Below are 16,453 nucleotides of genomic sequence, written 5' to 3' on the forward strand. Positions count from 1 at the left end.
GGAAAACATAGATAGAGGGGCCCTGATCCAGCGTTAGCAAGGGAGGCAACAGTGATGGGGCCCTTCACACAGAGAGCGGGGGCAGAGGGTAAATGAGGTGGGACCATGGCCTTCAGAGCATCAAGGTGCTGGGAGAGACAACAGCAGAGGAAGAAAGAACAACACCGAGGAACCATAGCCACCTGGGGTGCCAGAGAGTGAGGAGGGAGGGAGTGTATCACGGACAGAAGGGGTGTAACCCGGAGGGCAGGGAGGGAGCAGAGGTGGGGGAAGAAAGAGCATCCAGGGGGGGAACAGGTTGCAGAGTCGGGCAGGCCAGGTGTGAGGGAGGAAACAGAGAGGAGGGCAGGAAAAGCAGGAGAGCGGAGGGGAGCAAAAGGAGAGACACAGACCGAGATGATCTAGGGAGACGAATAAACGGAATGAAATGGAAACACCTAGTAGTGCAGGTAGAGCGGAAACTGGATCCAGGTGGGTGGTGGTGAGTTGTTTGGATGTGGATGATTAAGCTGTGATGTATGATCTGTGGTTTCAGAATGTAGTAAATTTAAAATTTGTTTGCTTAAATTATACAGATGAGCGTGAGAATTGGAAAACTTCCTTATAAGGTTTGTGCATTTTGCAGTTATTTGTATCAGAAGATAACTTCCATCTCCAGTCCCTATTCAGCCAGGGGGCAGTGACTTGACTCAAGACAGCTGTGGGTCACCCCCTTTCCTTTCCTGGCATGAGAGCACAGGGGAGAGAAGTGGGGCAAGAAATGACTGACTCTGTTACTGCATGGTGCCTCTTTTTTTTTTTTTTTTGCGGTATGCGGGCCTCTCACCGCTGTGGCCTCTCCCACCGCGGAGCACAGGCTCCGGACGCGCATGCCCAGCGGCCATGGCTCACGGGCCCAACCGCTCCGTGGCATGTGGGATCCTCCCGGACCGGGGCACGAACCTGCGTCCCCTGCATCGGCAGGCGGACTCTCAACCACTGCGCCACCAGGGAAGCCCCATGGTGCCTCTTTGGAGGAACATTAAAAGTGAGTTTTTTTCTAATGGATTCACTTTTTTCTCTTTCCTTTTTTTTTTTTCTTTTTCATTTTTTTTACATTTAATTCTTTTTATAACTTGGAATAAATCTTGGTGCATTAAGTTTCTACTTCTCTGTAAGTAATTATAAACTTCTGAAATAAGCTTTGCTGGTTTTGTATAATCAACTCATGTGATTCTTTTCTAAATATGATATATTCTTAGTTTTTTTAACTTTCACACCAGAATTTTTAAAAAATTCACAAAATATTTCTTTTTAAAATGTGTTTAAGGTTTGTTTGAGGCCTGCCTCCTGTCTCCTCTTTATCTTGTGTATTGGAAAAATTCTTTGGTAACTAGTAAATAATTTTAGACTGTTATGATGAGTTAAGATGATGTTAAGATGTCAATCATCTTTTATATTAACAGTCAAAACCTAGTTTAACCAGTTAGTCTAATATTCAGGTTTTTTCCATTGTATTTGATCTGTTAAGATAGTGAGCTGTGAAGTGATAGGGAGATGCTTCCCTCAGGTCCCTCTTGACTGTTCTCTACAGATACTGAAGGATTGGGTATAGTGACTTGGAACCTTCTTCCATCAGTGCTCCTCTATTCATGATGAAGTTTGCTCAGAGCTGATTTCTAACCTGACTCTTTCCAATGTTTTCTTCACCAGTGGTATATTTTTGCAAATCTGCATGTTTAAAAGATTTTACTGCAATCTTCTGGAAAAGAAGAATTAAATGCTTGGTACCAGATCAGACCTTGAAACAGAAGGTTCCTTTGCTGAGGCAAATGAAAGATGGTCCTGGTGTTTTAGGTTGGAAGGATGTTAAGGACAAACTCTGCCCACTGGCCCTTCTGGATCCCACTTCAGAATTCAGTTCCCCTAATTCTGTTCACTCAACCTGGACTTTCTCATACGTGTCTCCCCTCTGGGCCTCAGGGAGCCCACTTGTAACATGGAGATGAGAGACTAGACCAGAAACTCTCAGCCTGGGTAACTCTGAGCCCTGAAATGATTGGCCAGATGTGTATGTGTCTGCGTGTGGCAGTTCTTTTTAGAGAGGAGTGTCCAGTTCTATTTAGAATTTTGAATGGGTCCCTGTCTTCCCAGAATGAAAAACAAAAGCAAAATGCTAGAATGGAGACAAGAACATAGGGTCAGAGGGGAAGTGACCATAGTCAGATGTATTTTTCTGCGTTAAGTGTAAATTTGAAGAGTTTCTATCAATTCTGGCACTCAGACCTTCACTGGCTCTTATTTGTCCTCAGGACAAAATCCGAACTCCTCACTGTTGCTATACATCCCTGTAACATCCTCAGGGCCCTGCTAGTGTCTCCTGCCTCATCGTGGGGTCTGGCCCTTTTCCCATGGTTCACTTTACCCCAAAAGTTCCCAAACAGCAAAACCGTTTCTCTCTCAAATCTTAGTTCCCATTCTTACCTTCTGCCTTTAAATCCCAGTGGCTCAGGCCCTTTGTGCTCCTTCAGGATTAGGCTCAGAGAGGTCTCTCCATCCCTTCCCGACAATCTCTGTCACGTTGACCAGGTTTTATTGCCTCTGTATCAATCAACATCATCAGAAATGCCATTTTCTTTTCTTTTTTTTTGAATTTTATTTTATTTATGTATTTCTTATACAGCAGGTTCTTATTAGTTATCTATTTTATATATATTAGTGTATATATGTCAATCCCAGTCTCCCAATTCATCCCACCCCCCCCCCCCCCAAGAAATGCCATTTTCTATTGGTTTGGAGTCTTTATTGTGTTTCCTCCATTGAAGGAGTACAGTGTTTTTCTTCCTTCCGGGATGGCTGCAGCATCTCACTCTGGGGATGTGTTTAGATGCTAAGACTGTGGGTTGGGCTAAATAATCCTCAGGGAAGACCAGGTGAACAGGGTAGGTGATAAGGATGGTTCCCACGTTTGTTTTGAATATTTCAACTGTAATTGATCCTTACCCCATGTGGCTACTTAATAACTCAAAATAAGAACCAAAAGATGTAGGGAGTCCTAAAAAGCCTTACAGAATTGGTGTCCTCGTGCAGTGTCCTGAGGTGTCCCCATGTTTAGTGTGCTGTGTGACTGCTCCGCTGTAGCCCCCAGTGTTCCAGGCTGTGCACAACCAGGGACCAGTCGCCACCTTGGACAGGAGCTTTGCCTTTCAGCAGTTCATCTGCTCAGAATCACGGATAATGATTTCTGTGTGTGTAAGCACACACACGCTTAGTGTGCTAAGTGAGGGCAGAAGTCTAGAGCCTAATGGGGCATGAAGGAGCGCCCCCTCAGACAGCTAGGGTATTTTTTTAATTGCCTGTGATTGTGGAGAACAGGAGACAAGAATCCTGAGGGCCAATTTTTGACCTTCATACTGAAGGTCAAGTGAATGCCCAGTGTTCTTTGGGAGGTAGCTTGTGAATATTCCTGTTGGGACTCCTTTGCTGAGCAGTCCTTATGCCTTTTAGCCCTGTTTTCCCATGAGTGCATGGAGAAGAGGCAGAACAATGGGGAATTAGAAGGGAGCCTATAGTGGTCTGCAGGAGGGATATGGCAGCAAGTGGGAGCTTCAAGATGAGCCCAATGAATGGTAGTTGCATTTGTCCCTTGTAGGGTGTGTGGAACTGCTGGCAAAGGGTGTTTCAGTTCTGGCTGGAGCACCTGGAATTGGGTTTATGGGTAGTTGTGGGTGCATTGCATGGTTTGAGGTGCCATAGTGTCTTAGCTCAGGTTCCCTGGGACCTAGCTGCTGACACTGAGGTTTACGTGCATTTGTTTAATTGGGTATTTCATGATCCTACCTGAGGAGGAATGAAGACAGTGGATTTAGGCAAAGAGAAACATTTTCCTCCATTGTGGTTAAAAAAAGTGTGGCCTGAGCTGAGTGCACAGGGATCTTTGGGTGCAGGAAGATGGGTGCTTTGTCCTTAGGTGATGACTCAAGAGGGTGCCCCACAGCATCTATTCCACAGGTGACTTGGGTGTTATGGAGGTTAAGAATCATGCAGTTTTTAGGGTAGTAATATAGGGAAAATTGCAGAGATCATTTGCCCACTGTCAAAGGAGGGATTCAGGATACTTCAGTGTTATTTAGTATTTGGGATTGCAAATGAAGAAAGTTTCAGATCCACTGTGAAAGATACAAAAGAGAATTTGGAATGTTTTCCTGGTAGATGTTGGGTTTGTTACCGAACCAAACTTGGGTCCCCTTGCTTGTGTGCAGTGAAGCCAATCTATTGACATCAGGTTGTGGTGAAGGAAAGTGCAGCGTTTATTGTAGGGTGCCAAGCAAGGAGTCCAGGTAGCTTGTGCTTAAAAGGCCTGAACTCCCTGAAGGCTTTCAGGGAACTTTTTTTTTTTTTTTAAGCCCTGAGGAGGGGCTGTGCCCTTTTATTTATTTATTGTTTAATTTATTAAATTTATTTTATTTTTTGCTGTGTTGGGTCTTTGTTGCTGTGTGCGGGCTTTTCTCTGGTTGCAGCGAGCAGTGGCTACTCTTCATTGTGGCACGTAGGCTTCTCATTGCAGTGACTTCTCTTGTTGCAGAGCACGGGCTCTAGGTGCATGGGCTTCAGTAGTTGTGGCTTATGGGCTCAGTAGTTGTGGTTCACAGGCTCTAGAGCACAGGCTCAGTAGTTGTGGTGCACGGGCTTAGTTGCTCTGCAGCATGTGGGATCTTCCCGGACCAGGGCTCAAACCCGTGTCCCCTGTATTGGCAGGCAGATTCTTTTTTTTTGTTAAATCTTTATTTATTTATTTGGCTGTGCTGGGTCTTTAGTTGCTGCATGAGGGATCTAGTTCCCTGACCAGGGATTGAACCTGGGTCCCCTGCTTTGGGAGCGCAGAGTCTTAACCTCCGGATCACCAGGGAAGTCCGAGGCAGGAGGATTCTTAACCACTGCGCCACCAGGGAAGCCCCAAAGACTTTTAAAGACAGGATGAGAGAAGGGCATTGTGGAGTGCGTGATCAGCTTGTGGACATTCTTCTGATGGCTTGGTGAGGTAAATGGGAGTCAACATCATCAAACTTCTGGTTCTAACCAGTCTGGGGTCTACGTCCTTATGGGCAGCATACAGTTAACTTTTTTCACCTGGTGAGGGTTTCAGTATCTGCAAAACAGCTCAAAGGACAGGGCTCAGAATGTTATCTATAGTCCTTGAGGAGAAACTAAAGGTCCTTGATGTTGTTTAATGGCTAAAGTATTCTTGTCTTGCTTGACTGTTTTCCTTTCTTTCTGCATTTTCTCACTTCTATGATTAAATTTTTTCTTTGACTAAAGTTTTCTACAGACAAAAGGCAGGCAGAGAGAGCATCGAGGGGGGGCTCTGTTCTGGGAAGTTCCCATAGGGTCCTTCTTGGTTACAGGTTCTCATTGGGGCATGTGCATCATTGGAAACATCTTTCTTTTATATATAGCGTTATGAGATCAGTGTTTGGTCTGTGGCCACTGTGAATAAAAATATGGTGTTTTGTGTCTGGTGGTTCCTTGGGTGTCTCATATGTATTTTGCCCTCAGGCATGACTTATTAGAGTTTGGAATGTTTTCTGGTATTTTATAGCAGGATGAGTGAATAGGGGTCATATGGAGACTGTGTTGGATTTATGAGATTTTGTAAGTTTACTTGAGCCCAGAAGGGAAATTATGAGTAGTAAGCTTGAAATGGCAGAACATGTTCATTAGAGAGACTCTGGTAGGTATGTATCTGTGGGCACAACTTGAGAAGGGCCATTAAGTTCTTTGATGTAGGAAAGATTGTTCCAAGAATCAGAGGGCCAGCAACACCACAGTGATCTGCATTCCAGAGGCACATCCTTGGGAAAATGTAGCTGCTACTTTCTTGCTCCCAGGCCAGTATTGGTTCTTCTACTGTCCTCTCTCTACCTGTCTCAACAAAACACACGCACGCACACACGGTATAGGGAACAGGGAGCCCTTATGCTTTGTGGATGGGAATGTAATTGGTTCAGCTCTTAGGGAAAGCGATATGGAGTTTCCTATAAATTAAACAAAGAACAGGCACACAATTTGTGAAACCCACCTGTGACTAGATATCCAAAGGAAACAAAATCATTCCAGTGAAGGAAATATTTGCACTCCAATGAGCATTATTGCATTATTCCCAACAGTCTAGATGTAGAAAGACCCAAAATGTCTGTTGACAAATGAGTGTATATAGAAATTTATATCAGCCATAAATTATTATTATGACATTCTGGCATTACTGTTACTATTTCTGACATAATTTTGGTTGAAGAAGACACACATTTTTTATGGAAACTAGAAATGTCAAACTCATAGAACCATAGAGTATAAAGTTTGTTATGAGACTTGGGTGGTAGGGCAGTTGGGGAGATGTTGGCCAAAGGTTACAAATAGTTTAGTTGTGAAATGAATAAGTACAGCATGGACATCCAATGTACAGTATGCTGACTGTAGTTAATACTGTGTTACTGTATAGTTGGAATTTGCTGAGAGAGTAAAACTTAAATGTTCTCACCACGCAGACACACATGGGTAATTGTGGGTTGATGGAGGGGTAAATTACTTTATTGTGATAATTACACAGTGTATACATCTGTAAGATAATCACATTGTGTGCCTCACATGTACAGCGTTGTTATTTATCACCTGTACCTCAGTAAAGCTGCAAAAGAAAACTAAAGTGCTAGGTGTGCTGGGCTTGCCTGCTCTGAGTGGTGCTCAACCCAGGCTTCACATTAGATTGCTGAGGCGTTTTGTATATACATGTTTTGTACCCTCTGACCAGAGATTTCCCTTCATATAGTTGGTATGTGGTCCAACCTCAATAGTATTTAAAGTGTCCGAGGTGATTCCATTCTGTATCCATCACTGAGCATCGTTATTCTGAGTCCCCCCATTCCTGAGGGCTGAGATCTGGGCTGAGGGTGAGGGCTGTGCTCTGCGTGGGGCTGGATCAGGGCTGGTCTGTGACCTGCGGGGGATCGTCGGGTCCAGCTGAGGTGCCCGCTGCTGCTGGGTACGTGAGGGCCTCACCAGGAGGGGAGCGAGATCTGAAGAAAGGGTGGGGAAACTCCTGTGTAGGTCTCTGTGTGGGAGTTTACTGTCCTGAGCCCCTCCTGGGACAGTGGGCAGCGGACTGTCTGTTCCACATGGAGAGATCTTCCTTGTGTTTATGGTTGTGATACAGGAATGGGGTCTTTTGATTCTAAGCATGTTTTCATCTTTCAAGATTGTCCTCTGAAGACTCATGTTGCCTGAGGAAGAAGCCCGGAAGAGGAGGGAGAGGAAAGAAAAGGAGCCAGGAATGGCTGTTTCTCAGGTAAAGTCATTTTTTCATTTGATTCTCAGTCTGTTCTTTCTGAAATGCCCTTCTTTGGACTCGCTAATCTTGTCTGACTCTGAAGTATCCTGGTTGACACTTGTACTTTCACAGTCATCAAGAGCCTTCCCGCAGTCCCTGCCAGCTCCACTTAGATTTCATTTCCCTATGACAGAGTGATCTGGACGAGGAGAGCCAATGGTTTCCACTGGGCGTAGTCCTGGGCAGGATTGGAGATGTGGTGTCAGAGCTGTTGGGCAGCAGTAATTGTTCTGGGGTCCCATGTGGATGCAGTGTCCGCTCTCTATAAACCAGGATAAAGAAGCTGCATGTAGGAGGGTGGGAGGGAAACACAAGAGGGAGGAGATATGGGGATATATGTATATGTATAGCTGATTCACTTTGTTATAAAGCAGAAACTAACACACCATTGTAAAGCAATTATACTCCAATAAAGATGTTACCAAAAAAAGCTGCACGTAGAAGTCAGGTAAATACCTGGTAAATATACCTGGTAAATATACCTGGTAAATATACCTGGTAAAATCTGGATATCAGACCAATTAGGAGAAATTTGTTCTGGCTTTTTCTAAGGCAATTGAAACTAAATGTAGCTGACTTCAAAATCTTAATAATAGGGAATGGAAATGGTCAGTTCAGAGACAGACGTCAGTGGTAGAATGTGTTTTAGTCCATCATTGAATTTAAACTATGAAATCAGCCTAAATCTCTGACAGTTGGAAATTCTTTAAATCACTTTCACACCTCCATTCCTCAGAAATTGTCTTTTCACTCTTTGGATTGCATCCTTTGACACACAGTTTCTACCTTTGATGCAGGCAGTGTTCCAGCTTCATTCTTTTGTTAGTAGATATCTAGTTTCTTAGCACCATTTGTTATTGAGACTCTCCTTTCCCTGTTGTACAGTCTTCGCATCCATGTCAATACATTTTGCATATATACCAAGGAGTATTTCTGGTATTCTAATCTGCTCCATTGTTTTATGTATCTGCGTTTCTGACAGTACCACATCATCTTGATTACTTTGTAATTTTTTTTTTTTTTTGGCGGTATGCGGGCCTCTCACTGTTGTGGCCTCTCCCGCTGCAGAGCACAGGCTCCAGACGCACAGGCTCAGCGGCGATGGCTCACGGGCCCAGCCGCTCAGCGGCATGTGGGATCTTCCCGGACTGGGCACGAACCTGTGTCCCCTGCATCAGCAGGCGGACTCTCAGCCACTGCGCCACCAGGGAAGCCCTGTGCTGATGTTTTTATGCTGCAACTTTTGTAAAGTTTTCTTTTGAAGTAGTCGTTTTTTTGTGGGATCTTTTTGTTTTGTATATATAAAACCTTGTCACCTGCAAAAAAACAATTTTAACTTTTTTCAATTTTCATATCTTTGATTTCTTTGTCTTGTCTAATGGCTCTAGCTAGGACGTTCAGTACTTTCTTGAACAGCAGTGTAGACATCTTTTCCCTTTTAAAAAATATTTTATTTTATTTTATTATTTTGGCCATGCTGTGTGCCATACAGGATCTTAGTTCCCCTTCCAGAGATCGAACTCATGCCCCCTGCGGTGGAAGCAGGGAGTATTAACCACTGGACCGCCAGGGCGGTCCTGCTTTTCCCTCTTTTGTTGTAAGCATTTAACATTGTAGACCTTTTTTTTTAGGCCGTGCCATGCAGCACGTGGGATCTTAGTTCCCTGTCAAGGGATCGAACACACACCCCCTACAATGGAAGCACAGTCTTAACCACCAAAGTGCCAGGGAAGTCCTTGACTTTTGTTTTAATACAGCTTTGACTGCATGTTATAAATTTTAGTATGTTGCGTTTTTATTCTCATTCAAATATTTTTAAAATTTCCTTGTGATTTCTTCTTTGACCCATTGCTTCTTTAAGAATGGGCTGTTTAATTTCCTCATTTGGGGGATTTTCCTGTTTTCCTTCTGCTCTTTATTTCTAGTATCTTTTCATTGTGGTTGGAGAAGATACTTTTTATGATCTCAACCTTCTTAAATTTGTTAAGATTTGTTTTGTGGCCTAAGATGTGGTCTTTCCTGGAAAATGTTTCATGTGTGCTCTAGAAGGATGTGTTTTCTACTGTCATTGGGTGGAGTGTTCTGTACATGTCTCAGGTACAGTTGTCCTATATTGTTGTTTAAGGCCTCTGTTTCCTTATTGATCTTCTTTTTGTTTCTATCTGTAGGTAGAACTAGGGTGTTGAAGTCTCATACTGATATTGTGCTGCTGTCTATTTCTCTGTTTATCTCTATTAACGTTTACTTCATTTTGGGGAGAGCTCTCATGTTATATGTATTTATAATTTTTATATCTTCTTGGTGATTTGTACCTTACATCATTATATAACAGCCTTTGTTTCATGTCAGTTTTTGTCTTTATTTTGTATGGTATAATATAGTCACCTGTGCTCTCTTTAGGACGGATTATCTTTTTCCATCCTTTAACTTTTTGCCTGTCCATCTCCTCAGATTTGTGAACGCTGACTGTTCCAACTCTCTGACACATTTTCTCTGTTTTTCTCACTCTTGTTCTGTTTTTCCTGTTATTTCTTCTAGTTGCCTTTACGCAGGCACGTCGTACCGTGGCAAAAGGCAGGAGACCTAGTCAGCCCCCTTCACTCCAGGGTAGTTACAGAGAAACGCATCAAGTGTTTTCTTTTGATTATGGTGTATGGTGAAATGTTCTAGTTAACTCTGTTTTATATTGATTAATACCTTCATATGTCAATTTTAGTGGATAAAATTGTATTTATATTTTTGAATATAGGTATCTATTGAGATCAGAGTTAAAGTATCCTATGTTTTCATGTTAGTACCATTTACTATAGCTGATACGTTTTCATTGTCCCAAAGATGCTGAAATTCACTTGAATGAAATTGATGATGAAAAAAATGATGCAAAAATATGTCCAGAGACAGCTCTCATTTCAGTTAATTGTGTGTTTACATATTTATGCAAGAGTTTGTGAATGTTCAAGTGCATGGTTTGATAAAGGACATCATGATTTTATTACTGCGTAAAATATCTTTTTCAGTTGAAATGATATCTTAAATATATTCCATGGCCTTGAATTTTTTCTACACTCTCCTGTTAATGTTTTTTGTTTTCTCTTTCATGTTTTAAATGTTTTTTGGCCACACTGCTCGGCTTGCAGGGTATTAGTTCCATGACCAGGGATTGAACTTGGGTGCTCGGTAATTAAAGTGCAGAGTCCTGACCACTGGACTGCCAAGGAATTCCCTTAATGGTTTAAATAGTAATAATATTACTAACATTTTATGTACATTTTTGTGTGTGCCCACACACAAAATAGTGTAGTGTAGTGTAGTGTAGTGTAGTGTAGTGACCTTTCAAGGTTTCTCCAGGAATTCTCTGTCAGTGTACTTTCACTGGTCTTTCTGTTACTGAATTTTCTGCTTCTTTAGCTTCAATTCCAGAGCCCAGCCACCTTAGTTCATATGCTTGCTCTGTCATTTCTTAGCTTCTTAACCTCAGTTGAGTTGCTCAGACTGTCTCTGACAGTTTTCTCCTCTGTAAGATGGGAACAGATCTTACTGTAAAGAGCTGTTAGGTTGATGACAAGCTCACATCTATAAAGCCTTTAGAGTAGTTTTTTGCATATAGGAAGTATTCAACCACCGTTAGTCATTGCTGTTGTCGTCATCATCATAATTTAAGATTTTGACTTTTTTTAAAGCCACTGTGGACTTAAGACATCACTCATTCTAGAGCTCATCTAGATATTGAGTATCACTCAGTATGTAAAACATAATATGTAATACTTCTGCATAGACAATCCATTCTTGAATTTTATTTGTATGTATTTCATATATTTTCCACAAAAATGAAAACTCCACGTTAATTGGAAGATATCATAATCTCATGAAAAAGCATAAGAAATTAAAATTAGAGACTGATAATTTGCTCCAAATACCTTTACGTGGATTTGTCAGAAAACGTACTTCAACTGAATTCATCCTTACCCCTCTCTTCTTGTCATTTTGTGTGCAAATAAGAACTCTCCCCAGGACCCCCTGGTGAAATGTATTTTCATTTCAGGAACAGTTGACATTCAAGGATATTGACATAGAATTCTCTCAGGAGGAGTGGGAATGCCTGGAACCCGCTCAGCAAGCCTTGTACAGGGACGTGATGTTGGAGACCTACAGGAACCTGCTCTCCCTAGGTGAGGATAACTTCCCTCTAGAAGTAGGGATCTTCCCTTGGTATCTTTGCGTTTCCTTTGTGTGCCTCATTTGAGCTGGTTTTCCGTGACTGATATGAAATCCCTGTTGACTCAGATGTGAAACGCTTCATGATATGGCATCAGGAGCATAAACCTACCTTTTCTTACGATGACCTGCGCACTTCATGATGCATCAGGGGTTGTTCCAGAGCTCACGTAGTCACGGCAAGCTTTTGATACACCCACTTTCCTGTTTTCTACCCATGGGCTTTTGATTATGGAGTCCTAGGAAAAGAACTATGTTTCTGCATATTATACTGTTCCCTGTGTATTCAGAAGGAGGCAAGTAGTGGATGAATTTTTGAAATATTTTTCTAGACCCATTGGTAATGTCCTCCATCCTCTGGTGAACAAAGAACTAAGTTTCCGGATAATCCACAGCTGATCATGTTTCTTTGTTCTTAACTGGAGGAATTTCTATTTCTCATCTGAATATTTTACCCACTTTGTAGCAAGAGAAAGAGCCCTAGGCTGTAGATAGTGAGGTGAGTGCCTTTGGGATTGTATCAAAGTTTGAATATAGGTCAGATCTCAGAAGGGCTGAGTGGAAGCCTCATTATTATAATAGTGTTTGAGAAACTCTGAACACTCCTGTTGGAGAGTTCTGTGAGAATACCAATGTTTGTTTATTATTATGAACTCTCAGAGGGAAGTTTTTCTTCTCCATAACTTATCACTCTTTCAACATGTAAAATGCATTCTTTCACCCTGCAGTGGTGCTGCAGCTCCTACAGAGACAAAGGCAAAGTCTTTATCGTGATCTACAACGCTCCGTATCTGGCTCCCGTGAACTGGTTGTTGCTTGACTTTGAGGAGTGTGAGGCGGGCTGTTTTTCGTTTCTCTTTTAAATAGTACCACATTTTATTAGTGTCATTTATTGATGTCTGTGTGTTGTGTTGGCAGCAGGGGGAAAAACGGTCAGCTTTCTCATGCATTGAATATGACGGTAAAATTTCCTCAGTGTGCTCCTGCTGGCTAAGGGTGGCCTGTGGTGAAAGTTGAAAGCCAGTTCCCATTCCTAGAACATGCCCAGCATGGGCTAGGAGGCGCTTTGTGGAGGGAGGAATCCATCCCCTCCCTGGCACTCGTATCTTGCCTAGGGATGTTCAGCAGAAAAGGTTGCCAGTCCGGGCTGGCAGCGGCCCTGAGCAGAGAAATGCCCACCAGGAGGGTGGAGACCAGACCGTGAGTCTGGCAGGCTGGCAGTGAGTCCCTGCTGCCCAGTGATCCCAAAGCCTCCCGCTCAATTGAGTGCCAGTTGTCCGAAGCGAGCTGTTTTATTGGGGTTTCTGGCCCCCTCATCTCTCCCTCAGGGCATGATTTTATTGGAAGCTCAGTTCTCAGTCCATATAGGTAAGAGCTGATGCCTCCAGACTCAATACCTGAACCTTTCCCAGTTCCATCCACATTTGATGTTTTTAGGATACGTAATCAGAAGATGGGAGACACTGGCTGCCCTCTTACTCCATCTGGCACCTCAGAACCTGCATGGAGCTGTCTCAGGCCCCGTCTGCTTATTTAGATCCCTCAGCAATTTCTTGTGTTCTGCTCTTGCCACAAACTGCAGGATGTGTGTAACAGCCAGTTTGAATGGATCGTATGTAACTTTTACTTAGGAAAACTGTAAAGATAATGGACAGAGAGATCCTTTTTTTAATCCCCAATCTTTCATGAGGTGACTATGTGAATATTTGAGGGTTTTACTTTGGCATCTGTGGGTAAAGCTCATGGTTCCATCTGAAGGTCCTATAGAATCTGACACACATATCTTGCATTTTTTCCACTCGTGTACTGTGCTACCTAGTTGGGAAATGTATATACCCTTCCTGATTTTGTACTCCTCTAAGTTTGTATGATTGTGCCTCTATAACTCTGTTTTTTTGTTTGTTTGTTTGTTTGTTTTGCGGTAGGCGGGCCTCTCACTGTTGTGGCCTCTCCCGTTGTGGAGCACAGGCTCTGGACACGCAGGCTCAGCGGCCATGGCTCACGGGCCCAGCCGCTCCACGGCATGTGGGATCTTCCCGGACGGGGGCACGAACCCGTGTCCCCTGCATTGGCAGGCGGACTCTCAACCACTGCGCCACCAGGGAAGCCTATAACTCTGTTTTTGAAATACATAGTCCAAGGCTCTGAAATTTTTCTAGTTTCTTTGCTGTGATAATCCACCCTTAGTTAATGGACAACTTCTGGTGGACTCTCTATGGAGTGGGTTTACTGGGTAACAGAAAATTCTTACAGAGAATGCTTTTCCTCATATGTTGTAACATTTTCCTGCTACACACAGAATCACCACTTCAGGCTATTTAGTGGAGAGTTCAGCATGTTCCAGGTTACCATCAGAGCCTGGCCGATTAGTCTTTCCACATTCTTTTTTCTGCTTTTGTGGAGTGACACAAAGGCACATCTCAAGGGCACTGTGACAGTGTTTCATATATGCTAATGACCATTCCCTTTCAGCCTCAGTTAAATGGTATAGGAATTTCTCCTAAGAAAAGTGTCCAAGTTCACATCCCCATATTTGTGACACTGTTGAGTAAATTGTTGTTGATGCCATATTTTTCATTACCTGTGTGTGCACCATTGTTCATTCTACGTCTACACCTGATTTTGAAGCATCTTAATGAGAGAGCTTATGAGGTGGAGTGACACCTCCAATGATGAACCAGAAACCATTTCCAGGAGGGATGCCTGAACAACATTTTTAGTTACACAGCTCACGTCTTCTTGCATCTCCTTTGAAGTTTTCTTTTTAAACTCTTGGAATTTTCTGTAATATTATGTAATTTATATTGCTTGTCTGGGTAGTCATGCTTAAGTGATGTTGTCTTAGTCTGTAGGTCTAGGTTCAAATCCTGTTTCTCTCACTACTTTCTGTGTCAGTTGGGATCATGTACAGAAAACTGTGAGTCTTCTGTCCTAATTTGAAAAATTGTGGTAAGTTTCTTCAAGCCATTTAAAGGAAATTATTGCTGTTAGATGCCTTAGAATAGTGCACGTTTTTAGTAAAGACTCAAAAGGTAATTTTGTATATCAAGATATATTGAGTGTGTCATGTTTATTGACGTCCCTTTGCATTTTATATCGTATGCTTCTTTTGTTTGTTTGTTTTGCAATTTGTCTCAGCGACGTCGTTTCTGAGCGTAGTTAATAAATTTACCAGTTGCTCACTCTTTATTGTGTATATTGTGGAGCCAATGAGCTGGATGTTTAAGGGCACTTCATAGGTTGGGAATTGCTCCATTAATTGGTTGTAGATGTAAATGGAGAATATTTTATTCATAAATATCTAATTTTGATTTACGGATGATTGGCTTTTAGATGTTTTATGCTTTTTCATGGATACATAGTTTTATAGGAGGTACTGAGAAAAATACTTTGTTTTTTAAAAAGTTGTTTTATCAAATTCTTCATTTTCTCTATGCTATATTTGTTTCCCAATTCTATCTGCAACTCATTTAGATTATTCATCAATATGCTAGTTTTCTTTTTTTCCTTTTATTTTGGCCATGCTGCACAGCTTGTGGGATCTTAGTTCCCTGACCAGGGATTGAACCTGGGCCCTCTGTAGTGAAAGTGCGGTGTCCTAACCACAGGTCCGCCAGGGAATTCCTGCTAGTTTTCTATTACTGACTGTTACAATATATTGTCTGCTATTTAGCAGTTATTTATGAATAATAGTTATGCAGAATATATGCATAGTGTAATGTCTTTTTCTCCTCAGCTATGAGACAGCAGTTTGTTTACTGTTAATTGGTGTGTGCTTATACATCATGGTGGAAATATACTTTCTTTGATAGCTAACAGAAGTTATTCCTATGTGAGTATTTTTGGCATACGTTGTTTGAAAGTACAGTACCCTAAAATTAATCACTTTTTCTTTAGTGAAGAATCATTCCTTTTGTGTTCCTAAAAACGTGAAGATCTTTGTTGGAAAGTTAATAACTTTGGTATAAGTGTTAGTTTTGGTGTAATATCAGGTATTTAACATGAAGCGTTTATTTATGAATTAAAATGAATAGGCTACTTATGGTTCTTTTATCTTCTAGACATCTCTCCTACGCACGTGATCAAGAAATTACAACTAAAAGTAAACACTGGTAGAGGAGAAGTATTACAAAAAGTGATGTTGGGAAGACATGAAAGGAATAAAGTGAAACGTTTTAACCTCAGGGGAATCCAGGAAAATATATCTGACTTTGAGCCTCAGCAGAGAGATGAGGTAAGAAATTACAAAGGAACTCCTATGTCCCATAATGAAAATCCTACTGATAAGAGAGATGGACTTGGTAGGAGTGTTGCAGGAATTAAGCCTATTGAAAATAGGCTTGCATCAAGCTTTCGGGATGAATTGCATATATTTAAAAGTGAACAAAAAATTGGTGAATTTAATCAAGCTGACAAGAATATCAACAGTAGTGCCTCATTTTCACCACCTCAGACAGTTACTCCTGTTGTCCAGACAAGCATTTCTGATACAAATGGGAACGATTTTGTGCATCCTTCAGTACTGACACAAGACCAGAGGGCACACAGGGAACAACCTTACAAACGTAATGAGTCTGGCAAAACCTTTCATCAGGTCTCAGACCGCACTCGACATCAGATCATCCATACAGAAGAAAAATTACATAATTGTGATGTATGTGGCAAAGTTTTTAGTCAAAATTCAGACCTTGCAGTTCATCAGAGAAATCATACTGGAGAGAAATCTTACAAACATAACGTGTGTGGCAAAACCCTTGATCATGGCTCACACATCACTGGACATCAGGTAATCCATACAGAAGAGAAGTTTTATAAATGTGACATATGTGAAAAAGTCTTTAGTCAAAAATCATACCTTGCAGTTCATCAGAGAAT

General features: G+C 41.9%; 1 long non-coding RNA gene across 1 annotated transcript; it reads left to right on the plus strand.

Moving 5' to 3' along the window:
* The first annotated feature begins 7,258 nt into the window (after positions 1–7,258).
* LOC309977458 lies at positions 7,259–16,353 on the plus strand. The gene is made up of 3 exons (XR_014327058.1): positions 7,259–7,321; positions 11,406–11,532; positions 15,640–16,353. It is a non-coding gene; the product is annotated as an uncharacterized lncRNA (long non-coding RNA).
* The last annotated feature ends 100 nt before the right edge of the window (positions 16,354–16,453 follow it).

The sequence above is a fragment of the Leucopleurus acutus genome (genome assembly GCF_964270905.1).
Source record: "Leucopleurus acutus genome assembly, chromosome: 20".
In the NCBI taxonomy this organism is placed as follows: domain Eukaryota; kingdom Metazoa; phylum Chordata; class Mammalia; order Artiodactyla; family Delphinidae; genus Leucopleurus; species Leucopleurus acutus.